At 36.4% G+C, this 12,997-nt stretch overlaps 1 protein-coding gene across 3 annotated transcripts in view; it reads left to right on the top strand.

Moving 5' to 3' along the window:
• The window catches only part of Trpc5 (transient receptor potential cation channel subfamily C member 5), a 292,903-nt gene that overhangs the window by 124,305 nt on the left and 155,601 nt on the right, over nucleotides 1–12,997 (top strand). The gene's annotated exons all lie outside the window — the stretch shown is intronic.

Here is a 12,997-nt window from a genome sequence, read left to right as displayed (position 1 = left end):
GAAGTGTTCCCCAATCTTTCTTCTTCACAAGATGAAAATAACATTGATTGGAAAATCTTAAATGTACTTCACCCTTGATACATTTTCCATTTTTTTTTTACTGGGGATTAAATCCTGGGGCATTTTATCACAAAGATAAGTCCCCAGCCTTATTTATTTTTTATTGAGGCAGAGTCTCACTAACTTGGTAAAGCAGGCCTCAAACTTTTGACCCCTCTGCCTCAGCCTCCTGAGTTGGTGGGAATTACAGACTTGAACAAACATGCTTAGAACATTTTTTCCATTTCTTACAGAAGCAGAGAATCTTAGGATATATAAGAAAGAAGGAACTTTGAATCATTGATCATACATTGCACATGAGAAAAACTGAGGTTCACTTCTGTTTCCTGGGATTTCTGATGTTCTTTCCCCTTAGAAAGCCACTTGAAGTAAATTAATTTAATGCCAGGCACACTCAAGACACTGATCTCTTCATTATTTGTTATGTGTTGAGAGCTTTAAAAACACTCCTGAGTTTTGACCCAGTAATATGACTTCTGGCAAACTATATTGGGTGAATAACCATGAATGTATGTAAAGATCTTTATGTACAAAATTTCCATTGCAGGCTCACATACAGTAATGTAAATAAATGGAAGAAAACCTTAAATATCTCCAAACTGGAGACTAGCTAGACACAGTATTATAGCATACCTGACCTGACCTGACCTGATCTAATGAAATATCATGTGGCCATTTAACATGATATGTTAGCATATATTAATATGAGGTATATTGTCTCAATTTCACCTCAGAGCCATTTCCCCCAAAAGGGAAATTTGTGGTGAGAAACGCAAAGAGTGTTGTATGGATAATTATATGTGGGAAATTCCTACAAAAATTAAGTGAAGAAAACTGATAGGAATATATGTATCGAATCATTTAAGAATGGGCCAGATGCAGAAAGTCAAGGATCAAATGTTTTCTCTTATACGTGGAAACTAGAGAGAAATAATGAATTCTTAAAAGGGGGACCTCATGAAAACAGAAGGGAGAACAGTGAAATGAGGAGAGACAAAAAGAGGGAGAATAGCAGAATGAAATCAACCAAAGTGTATCATGTGCATGTATTAACATATCACAATGAATTTCATCTTTATGTATAACTATAATTCACCAATTAAGCTTTTTTAAAAAGTTATAAAGAATTCATGGATAGGGGAGAATGGAATGATGTAATTTAAACCAGATGATCTTATTTTTATGAGAGTGTATTCATGATTTCATGGTTTAAGAAATTTTTGTAACTCTTATTTTGAAATAATTTCATAGACATAAAAATGTTGCAAAAAGTAGTACAAAGAAGAATCTCATGTACCTTCACGGCATTTCCTAATTGTTATCACATTTTTTTTACACAAGGAGTTCCTCTGCCCCACTTACAGTGCTTTTGCCAAGAAGCTCCTATGGATTCCAAAGGACACTCATTTCTCATGACCTGTGAGAACTTGGTTGAAAGCCACTCTCAGACTAATAGTCAGATATAGGACTTTTAACCAATTACACTGCCTATTATTTGCTATAATCAGTGTCATTTCATTCTGCCTTTCCCTTGACTACTTCAAGTAACATAATGCAAAGTGATATCGAATATTGATCAATGGATTTAAACGCTCCTGTGCAGTTAAGTGACTTAAAAGAAGAAAACATACGTTTTTCACTCATGTCTTCACCCTAGTGAAAATAAAAAGTATTGATCTAATTCATCTGCCAGTGGTTCTACAGAACTCCCCTGGACATTAGAGAGTAGAAGAGCTAGAACAATAAAATCACTACATGTCAATTGTCATAAAAATACATTATGCAAATGAAGTGTCCAAATTTAAGCATAGATATTACAAACTTTTTCCATATAATTGGAAGAGTCACCTGTATTATAGATATTTTAGAGATATCATCCAGCCATCCAGAACTGTCCAACAGAACTTTCTACAGTGATAAAATGTTCTACATCTATACTATCCAACATGCTAGCCATGAGCCACATGTGGTTATTAAATGTTTAAAATGTGGCTGGTGCAACTAAGGAACTCATTTTATTTTATTTTAATTCACTTAAACTTAAATAGCCACATATGGCTAGTGGCTAATGTACCCGACAGTAGAGATCTAGATCCTTCTCCATCCTAAGTAGAAAATTTCTCTCTAGTACCCATAATCTCTTTGCATCCTCTCTGATAACCACATCTATTCCTAATAGCTCCAATTACAATTTATAATTGTGGTACTCTGTTTTTGATGCACATTAGATTCACTTGGGGCGCTATTGTAAAATGTCATTATAAGAAGGATGGGTGACCCAGATATGGCTATTTTTTTAAAGCTCCTCTGGTGGTTCTACTGTGCAGTCAGTGTTGGGAACCTTGAATCAATATAGATGACTCCCAATTCTGTATCTCCAGCTCTCAGTGCTCAGCTCCATATACTGTCTAGATTTCTCCTGTTGATCCAACAAAACCTTCAAACACCAATATATCCAAACATGATATAGTTATCTCTCATTTCCCTCTTTCACATACTTCAAATAGTAATTGCTGGACTTCTGCTATTTTGATATTTGTTTTCTGTATATTTTATACATGCTTTGTTCCCCATTTCCTTCATTACTGCCTTTTTTGCATTTAATTCATAGTATAAAATTTTGATTCCCTTCTCATTTCCTTTTGTGTTTACTTTTTAGTTATTTTCTTAGTAGTTATTCTTAAAGATACAGTTAGTATCTTTGAGTTTCTTGGATGTGTAGATTTAACTATTTCATCAAATATTGGTAGTTTAGAGCCATTATTTCTTCAAATGTACTTTGTGTCCCTTTCTTCTTTTTATTTTGGGATTCCTATCATGTATCTGTAAGTATCGAGCCTTACAAATCTCTGAGGTATAGTTCATTGCTCTTCATTCTTTCTACTTGCTGCTCCACTGGCTCGATGTTTTTAATTGATATATCTTCAAGTTCATTGATTCTTTGATATATCTTCAAGTTCATTGATTTTGTCATCTACCTGCTCAAATATCTTGCTTGGCATGTGGCAAACAATACTGGAGAAGCTCCTCCAACTCTGAAAAAATTCCAGGGTTGGGGAGGAAAACAAAGACAACCCTCTGAACTAACCCCTCTTCATGCAAAAATTCAATACATATATATTGGCCAGTTGAAACATACAATCACAATTTCTTAAGGACAAGGTTCATATTGCTCTCTCAGGCACGAGCAAGAAACCCTAGGAATGTGGACCATTTTCCCCAAGGCTTCATTGGTGGATAGTAGCTGGTTCAGTAAAATTGCCAAAAACTCTTGCCAAATTTAACAACTTCTTTCTTGAAATACTACCCTAGTTATGGTAAGGTTTTTATTAAATTCCAGAGTCCAGAAAGTTGATTATGATGGCTTTTGCTACTTTAATCAGTGTTTTAGTGGAAGGATGTGTTTTGGAAATTCTCTACTGTGCCATTTTTGGTGATGTTCTTTTAATCAGAATTTTCATAGACTGTTTTACACATTTAAACTCCCATTTAAACATCAAGCGTTTTGTTTGTTTCTTTGTTTTGTTTTGGGGTCTTTTTTTTCCAACCTGAATAAGATAGTTTTATAAGTTTCTATCTTAATAAAGCGAAATTATATATATATATATTTTTAGATTGAGTCTGTCTATTTTTTTTTCGAGAGAATTTTTTTTAATATTTATTTTTTGGCGGACACAACATCTTTGTTTGTATGTGGTGCTGAGGATAGAACCTGGGCCGCACGCATGCCAGGCGAGCGCGCTACCACTTGAGCCACATCCCCAGCCCCAAAGTCTGTCTATTTTATAACATAATATTTCCCTATCCTCTTTGGTCTTTATAACCTTCAATCACTTCTTTTATATGAGTGCTGTTTCTTTCTTGTCAAATTTTTCCCTAGGTACCTTAAGATGTTGTTATTATTATGAATTATATACTTTCCACTTTAATTTTTAAGTGGAGATGATAATTTCTAGCATAAACTTTTTAAAGTATTGATAGTTGTAAAATTTTCTTGCATTCTGTCACTTGACCAAAGTCTCTTGTTAATTCTAACAGATTGTTTTTATAAAGTTTCTTGGATATTTTATTTATACATTACCTGTGTATGAAGGTAATTTTGAATATGTTTAAATATTTATAATATTTTCATGTCATTAATCAGAACCTTAAAGTTAAATAATAGGAGTTCTTTATTTTAATGGCAATGGGTCCAGTATTTCACAAGTAACTATGGCATTCATGATTGATTTAAGGTAAGTCTTTTGGTATAGTTAGTTTGCTTCTGTTGTAGTTTTACTTAGATTCTTTTTTTTCCCTTGGGTACTGGGGAATTGAACTCAGGACACTCAACCACTTAGCCACATCCCCAGCCCTACTTTGTATTTTATTTAGAGACAGGGTCTCACTGAGTTGCTTAGGGCCTCATTGTTGCTGAAGCTGGCTTTGAACTCATGATCCTCCTGCCTCAGCCTCCCAAGCCACTGGCACTACAGGTGTATGCCACTGTGCCCAGCTTAGGTTCTTAAAGTAAATGGATACTGGATTATATCAAATTATTTTCATCTATTGATATAACCATGTTTCCTTAAGTTGTTGATTTATTCATTGAATTGTATTGATAATTTCTTGTTATTTAATCATGATTACATCTTAGAATGAATTACACTTGGCCATAATGTATTATTCTTCAAAATCATTACTGTTTTTCAATTTGCTGATATTTTATTTGTAATTTGGGGGATTATTTTCATGATTGAAATTGGCCTATAGTTTTGATTTGGGAATATTTTTATCAGGTTTTGGCATTAAGATATTCTAGCTCTGTAGAATTAATTGGGGAGTGTTCTTTCTTTTCTATTATCTGAAATATTTTCAATGTTAAGAAAATTGGCTGTATTTTTAAGTTCTATATACAGCTGCAATGCCATCTGATCTAAATAATTTAATTGGTAGATATTTCAAAACAATCTTAATTTCTTTTATGATTATTAGTCTGTTCAAGTTCTTTATCTATTGGTGGTTTGATTTTGATAATTTATATTTTTTAAAATGCTATCACTTAGGATGTCTTCACCTACTTTTAATTAAAAAATGACTTAAAGCAGATTAACAAAAATAGGATTATCATGTCACACAACTAGAAGCCTAGAGGTTGAACAGTTCTCAGATTGGTTAATTAAGTGGCTTAAAAACTTTACCAAGTACCCAACTTACACTATCCTCAGCATGTAGGCTGCATCTCTTAGTTTGGCTGCCCTCATAGTTCCAATATGAATGCCAGAGTCTTTAGGGTCACATGTAAATGACAACATTCAGGGGCAAAAAAGAAAATGGTTCTTCTTTTATCTCTTTTGAATTGCAAAAAAAAAAAAAAAAAAAAAAAAAAATCCTTTCCTGGAAGCCCTCTGGCACATCTCATTGGCTAGAACTGCATCAGAGACCCAAATCCACCTTAATCACTCACCAATGCAATCACATTACCAATATCAATTTGTTTTATAATAATTATGACTCTTTGCCTAAGGTGAAGGAGGTGCTTCTTGCCAGAACACATGGCTCTATGGTAGTTGTAGTATGGAGCTATGGTTAAACATACAAACCAAAGAAAGGCTCTGGCAACAGAGTAATCCCCCATCCCTATCTTCATCACTATTTCTTACGATAATTTAAAACATTTATTGAGAGGCTACTATGTGCCAGGTTCTTGGAATAGAGTAGTAAATATGACTGAAAAGGGATTTGCTATTATGCAGCTTACATTTGTGTTGGGAAAACTAAATGTCAAAATAACAAACAAAATATGGTCAATTCAAGTAATGTAAGTTCCTATAGAACGGATCTTGAAGAAAATATTGAATAAATCAAGCCAGGGTAAAGAGATAGTGACATATCGAGGAGCTTGAAAGAGTAGTCCTCTTGGAAGGCTTTACTGAGGTGATAACATTTGATCTAAAATACCTATATAATGAGAAACCAACTGGAGACCTATGGAAGAGCAAACCACATATGCAAAGGCCCTGAGGTAGGCATATGCTTGACAGCTTTGAAGAACAGAAAGCTATCCAATCATCTCTTTAATACCATTGTGGTTTATATGGCGAGGCCTGAGCACATGCTATTTTCACTGTGTAGAATAATCATCCCTACATAGCCTTCACTCATCTCCAAGGTGGAGTTGAACACTTCTTCCTGTGCCCCTAATATAGATTAGAAACCTTATAACACTGCAGTACATTTAACTTATTTATTTTTTGAGGAATAAATGAAGTTTTATTGCTTTGCTAGCAAAGGAGAAACACAGGGGACTCCTGTCCCAGAGGCTATGATTCTGCACATCCAGGGGAACAGAGGACATTTAAAGAGGTAATTAAAAGGCTGCATTCCATGTGTTCTCTGAGTTGGAATGATTTATCTATATTTTTTGTCTCCCGCTCTGGACTTGCAGTTTATTGAAGGTAAGGCTATGTCATTTGATTAAGTATATTTGTGTTCCCTACTACCAAACACTCTGGGCCTGTCAAATGATAGGTACAGGACAAGTACTTATTGAATTAAAAGACTGAATATATACTATTGTTGATAGTACTGTAGGCTTTATGGAGCATATAAAAGAACCTGCCTTCATTGAGGTAGTTAAAAATATAAACTCTGGAATTGGAAGCTTGCTTCCAAGTCCCCTCTACCACCTACTAGCTGCATAATCTTAAAGAATTTATTTAGCCTCTCAGTGCTTCAGTTTCCCTATCTATAAAGTAGGAGATAATAAGTTAATAGTTAACTTATTATCTCACAATGAGGATTAATTTAAATACTGTATATGAAGCACTTAGTACATATACCTGCACATAAGTGGTAAATATTAACTTATTTATAAATTGATCAAATTGTTAGGTTGATAAAATTTATACACACATGAAAACAAAATTCTGGAAACACATCACTATGCAGGACTCTATGCCTCCTAAACCAAGATGATATAAAATCATGACCTCAACAGTGCATTGTAGAAGGAAAGAAGGAAGGAAGGAAAGGAAGGAGTACCCACAGTGTAACTTGTGCTGGCCTGACCATATCTAGAGCACTTTGTTTATTTCTGAGCATCAAAGTATAATACAGATATAAACAAACCATTAGGATGCTCCAAAATCTGGAAACTACTTAATAGGAAGAACTATTGCAGAAACTAAAAATGCTAATTGTAGAGAAGGGTCTATTTGGACAAAGGAAAACACAAGCGCCAACATCAAATTTTTAAAGGTTGTTATGTGGAACAAAAGAGCTTTGCTTGATATTGCTGTAGAAAGCAAAAATAGGTCCAGGGAACAAAACCTGGAACATGACCTCAGATGAACATTAAGAACATTAAGAAAATCGGCACTCACCACATAGGTGATATTGTCAAGAGAACTTTTTCGTTGGGCTAGGGATTATTTTAGATGACCTGTAAAATCCCTTGCAGGGGGTTCAAGATTGGTACTTTTCAAGGAAAGAGTAGTGTTATTATTTTAAAGTTAGGAAATTATCAACATGGCAATCTGAAAGAAGCCAAAATGTTCTGGAAATCAACACCCCACAACCTTCCTCTGAATAGGCCATCCCTGTGCCTTTGTACATGGAATTTGTATTATAGTCACACTTTGGATTGGGCAAAGTACCTCTTCAAATGTAACTTTTTTCCTAGATAAGTTATGTCTTTAAGCTATTCAGACATTACTACCAGTTTTTTTTTTTTTTTTTTTTTTTTTATCACAGTGCTTGGTATATAGTAAGGATCATTTACTAAAGTATTAGTTCTCAGTCATTCATACTTTAGATTGCACAGATTTTATCAGGTTCAATCTTTCTGCCTTAAAATGGTCCTGAAGAGATGGACAATTGGACAGATGAGCATGGATAACCAAGAGAAGTCACAAGGTTTCACCATTTATGCCCCAGTCCTTATGAAACACAGTATGAACTCTGTGCAGATACCAGGTCCCTCTGAAGGTATTATTATTATTTTTAGTTGTGAAGCCAGGATTTTCTCCTCAGAGATGAAGTTCTGTGCTAGGCAGTGATCTGGGCCAGGATTTGGCAAGGCCACATTGCACCCTGGCTTTCTGCCCAGCCCATCGATTTAGCTCTTTAAATCGCATCATTTAAGCCTACAAATGTCACAGACACCATTAGACAAACTCCTCTGGCCAGCAGTGAAGGAAAGAGAGAACATGATAAGCCCTCTGAGGCAGCCTGTTGAACCATTCTTAATCTTTCATGCTTGGGAGACTACAATGGTAATGGGGTTCGCTGGCAGAATGGCATGGAATACAGGCAGGTTTTGTTTTTAGCAGTTAAGAATAAATTTCAAGGCTTGGTGGCAATGGCAGTTGAGTGAAGTCTGCCAAGTAAAATGGTAAAAGGTGATTAGAAGGAAACTTCTCAATAATACCTTCAGAGATGCCAGGAAATCTATCATTATTTCCTTATTCCCAGAATTATGGCAGAGTAGGAGTAATAGTAAGCATATGGAGAAGGGATTGATCTCAGAGTCTGGAATGAGGCCAAAGCTGTAAGGGTTATGTGGCTCCAACTGTGGGGACTGGAAGAGAGCAGGGAATGAGGCAAGTCACTTGACATCTACATGAATTTCATGTCAAGAGACAATATAGGTAACTGAATTTTTGTTTCATTCTCAGTGCATAGTGTAAAGGTGGACATGGCTATTTAAAAGAGATTTCCAAGGCTGAGCAGCAGGCCTCTCCTTTCCCCACTATCCTTCTAGTCAGACATCTATTTAATTCCAAGGTCACAACAACTTTCTTAATGATGAAATCATGTTAAGATATTAGTACCTGTTGGACTGAGGGTGTGACTCAGTAGTAGACTGCTTGCCTTGCATGTGCAAGGCCCTAGGTTCAACCCCTGGAACCACACATAAAAAAGATACCACTAGCTGATAGCCATATGATTTATTATTCCTTCTAGAGGTCATTTTGGAGATGTCATACATTAAAGCAAAAGAGTGACTCACTAATGGTACAATATCAGCCAAACATCTGGAGATATTTTTTCTTTCTACAGAAGGATTCAACGAAGCCTGTCATAACAGCCCACTAGAAATGAAATAGACCAGATTAATCCAAATGCAAGAGATGAAAAGTACCACTAGATTTTGAGTTGAATATATACCATCCAATTATACTTATTTCAAATCTTAAATTACCATGATTTCACTGTCGTCTCTCTCCACTTCTTTAACTCATGTACATAGTGAAAATTTGACACATAGAATTCCATGAATGGTACTGCTTATTGAATTCATTATGGTAACTATCAGAGGCATTAGTAGTATAGTGCTGCTCCAGTACCTGGCACAGTGCCTGGGGCATATTAACTATTCAAAATTATAATAATTATTTTTACATCTTTATTGCCCCAGCTCCTGGCATAATGCCTGGCATAAAATAGAGCACTGCTGAGTTGCTTCCCATTGTTCTCACTTTTCCATGGGATACATTTTTCTTCTGTTTTCCCCAATGCTGTTCCTTACTAGTATAGTCTTAGATCTTCCTGTAAGAATAGTGCTTAGCTCAGCACTATCAGTGACACCATCAGAAAAGCCACTTAGCCTTTTCTTCTATGGCAAATGGGTAGCGAGTGTTTACGACCATTTTTTCAGATAGGAAAACTGAGGTTATGAGCTGTTACCTTGGAATTTTAGCTTACTGCTCACCCTTGTATCTTATTATAGCTTCCAAAATAGGGCCCTGCTCCACATCCCACCCCCCCACCATTTCCCTACCAGGCCATCGTCAATCTCATCAGTTTTATTCTTACACTCTGTGGGGCCTGGAATGCCCTCATATTTTCATATTTATTCCATCCTCCAGGGATTAGCTTAAGAACTACCACCTCCATGAAATCTCTGAGACTTGCAATCCTCTTTGAATCTGGTGATCGAGCCTGTTCTGAAATCACAAAGCATCAAATCAGTACCATCTAATTTAGCACTCGACTGTGCCAACTCTCCTCAGTTAGATGGTTTTTGCTCATTAAACATCCATTAATTATCTGTTGTGTAGCAGACCCTGTGTGAATGTTTGGGAATTCTCAAATGAAAGTATTCCTACCTTTCTATTGAAGCAGACCAGGTTCCCCACCCAAAAGACCTTTGCCATAATTAAGCTTCTCTTCTTGTCAGAAAGATTTTTACAAAAAGTGTCAAAATAATGTCAGTAGGGTTTCTGCAGAGGGCATTGTGGTTTGAAGCTTCCTCTTTCTTGTAAGTACAAGGTTTGCAGACAAAAGGTATGATAGAGTTAGAATCTGCAATCAAGCTTGCTGGGCAAAATGATATTATCTCTGTTTTCTTGGTAAAAAGTGGTAAAACCTCTGTATAGCCTAAGACTATGGGATAAAGAGTAACTGTTATGAACCCATCTACTGTCATGTAACCACACCACTGAAAATAAATCCAAAAGAATTTCCAGACTTGGGGTCCAGAGATTTTTAGCCATTCGCAACTCTGGACTGCTATAGCTTATAAACCTGCTTCCTGAAAATTCCTCAGATGTCCAGCCTCTACTGTCTCACATCAGTATGGCTAAAACATAGGGTGAAATGAAGAAAGATACAGGAATATCAATGGAAGGTTGCCTCATTCTTTCTTCATATAGATACCAAGTGTCTAGGGTGTGCCAGGCACTGGATGAGGTGCAGGTGCTAGAAAAATAGGACAGATGCAATTTTTGCACTTGAGTTTTAAAGTTAATTGGATAGGAGAGATAATTATTCAGCAAGACAAAGAAGTATGTAAAGAGAAATTATGGTAAGCATTCAAAAGGAAGGAAGAGGACAGGGTACAATGGAGAGAAGAATATGAAGGAACTATTTTAGATAGGGTGGTTAGTGAAGGTCGCTGTAAGGAAGTGGTATTTTGTTGAGGCCTGCAAGATGAAAAAAGCTGAAGAAGAGTGTCCCAGGCTGTGATCAAAGCTCTTGAGGTAGGAAAAAGTCTCAGCATATTGGAAGAAGATTTAAACCAGGCATGATGGCACAAATCTGTAATCCCTGAAACTTGGTGGTGGGGGAGGACTGAGGCAGTAGGAACACAAGTTTAAGGTCAGCCTCAGAAATTTAGCAAGACCCTGTCTCAAAATAAATAAATTAATTAAAAAGACTCAGTGGTAGTGCCACTTGGGTATCATGTGCAAGACCCTGGGTTAAATCCCCAGAATTTTTGTAAATAAATCCCACTTTTTGTAAAAAATCTTTCTGACCCTTTTGGTTTACAACATAGACAGCAGTCTACAATTAGTATTGTGAAGAAGAAAAAAAATAAGAAGTTCCATAAGACTAAAGAGTACTGGCTAGGGGTGAGAGAGTTGCTTAAGAAGACAATGGAGAGGTAAATGCTTTGGAGAGCCAATACCTTGCAGACCTTATAAGGAATATTCATTCATCACAGAGGCAAGAGAAAACTAACCAATGAACAATGAAATGGGATTGTTTTTTTTTTCATGGATAATTTGGGGGTAAGATAGAAGGTAGACTTCAATGGGAGAAAATACAATCAGGATGATCAGTCAATTCCAAGGTCATAGCAATGGTACAGGTGAGAGTTGATGAAAGCATCTACCTGCTCTTTCCTGCCCCCTCCTGGCACCACATTGATTAGCATAGTGCTAGGCACACTGGGAGCTCTAAGTGATCAAGTAAACAAATGAAAGTTGAATTGAGTTTCTATTCAGGAGGTCATACAATCTCTTCTCCCTTTCCCCTTTTGGTTTACAACATAAAGAGCAGTCTACAATTAGTATTATTAAAGTCATTTGCTGTATAGTTGTCAATGCTTACTCTGAGTGCTGCTTTCCTTTAGCTACTGCTGAGTTACTTGAAAGTAGTGAAAGAAAATACCAGTGCTTCTCAAGAGAGCCAAACAGCACCCTGCTCTCCTGAGATCTGGATGCAAAGAGAAATTTGTCATTTAGCCCTCTTCAGGGCAAGAGGCACCTCTCATCTACAAATGCTAACTTCCCAGAAGATCACAAGGACATGAATTACAAATTCCACTTGATATAATATATGCTTCTCCTTCTGCCAAAGCAAGGATATAATTACCTGAAAGAGTGAGGTAAATGTTTGTGGAAGCTCCATGTCTTCATTTTCTCTTACATCCAGGAGATGAGACAAGGGGATCTTTATCACATTTCCATTTCCTTTTGCTGGCAAAATAGTTCTATAATGAAAAACACTGAAATAGGACCATTCTAGTTCGGCCTCCAAGGGAGCCTGGAGGACTAAGAGATGGGAAGGAAAGGGGAGCCAATCACATAATGGATCTGAGCCTCATGTTCTCCCCTGAGATCATCATTTCCATCTTACAGGGCTAGTACAAGGAGTCAATAAGAATGTGAGTGAATTTGATCCTGTAAATTATAAGACAAGAGCTCTATCTTGTGATTCATTCTATGCAAATGAAGGCAAAAACTGTCTCTTTTTTTCTTGCCCTCCCAGATAAAGTTTAAACACATTGTAGGAGCTCAGTAAATAGGTTTTTGCTTAAAAATCAATTCCATTAAGAATAATCTGGCTTTAGATCTGGTACAAATAAAACAGACCATTCACTTCTCAGAATTAAATCAAACAGATTCTCAGATCTGTTAGCGCATTGGTTTGGAATGGTAGAAGGAAAAAAATCATGGATGGGCAGAGGCAGTGTATGCTTATCTTTTGCAGATGGCTTTGGCTGATTGGAGTCAATATCCCTTCCCCAGTGAGCAGCAACAAGAAACAGGATTGCAGTTAGCACTAAAACAGCATTTCAATCTAGGATGTGCATCTGGGACAGTTGCAAATGCAATCTTGAAAATTAGTACAAACCCACAGACCAAGGGCTCAAAAGGAAACTGGCCAAAGATGAGAACCAACTTTCCATCATCAACCAGCAGTATTATTATGAGTATTTTCAGGCAGC

The sequence above is a fragment of the Marmota monax genome, unplaced genomic scaffold, assembly GCF_021218885.2.
Source record: "Marmota monax isolate L192 unplaced genomic scaffold, Marmota_monax_Labrador192_F-V1.1 WCK01_AAM20220418_F8-fsc00050, whole genome shotgun sequence".
Classification (NCBI taxonomy): Eukaryota; Metazoa; Chordata; class Mammalia; order Rodentia; family Sciuridae; genus Marmota; species Marmota monax.
The sequence above is the reverse complement of the archived record's forward strand: the minus strand, read 5'-3'. Positions and strand labels throughout refer to the sequence as shown.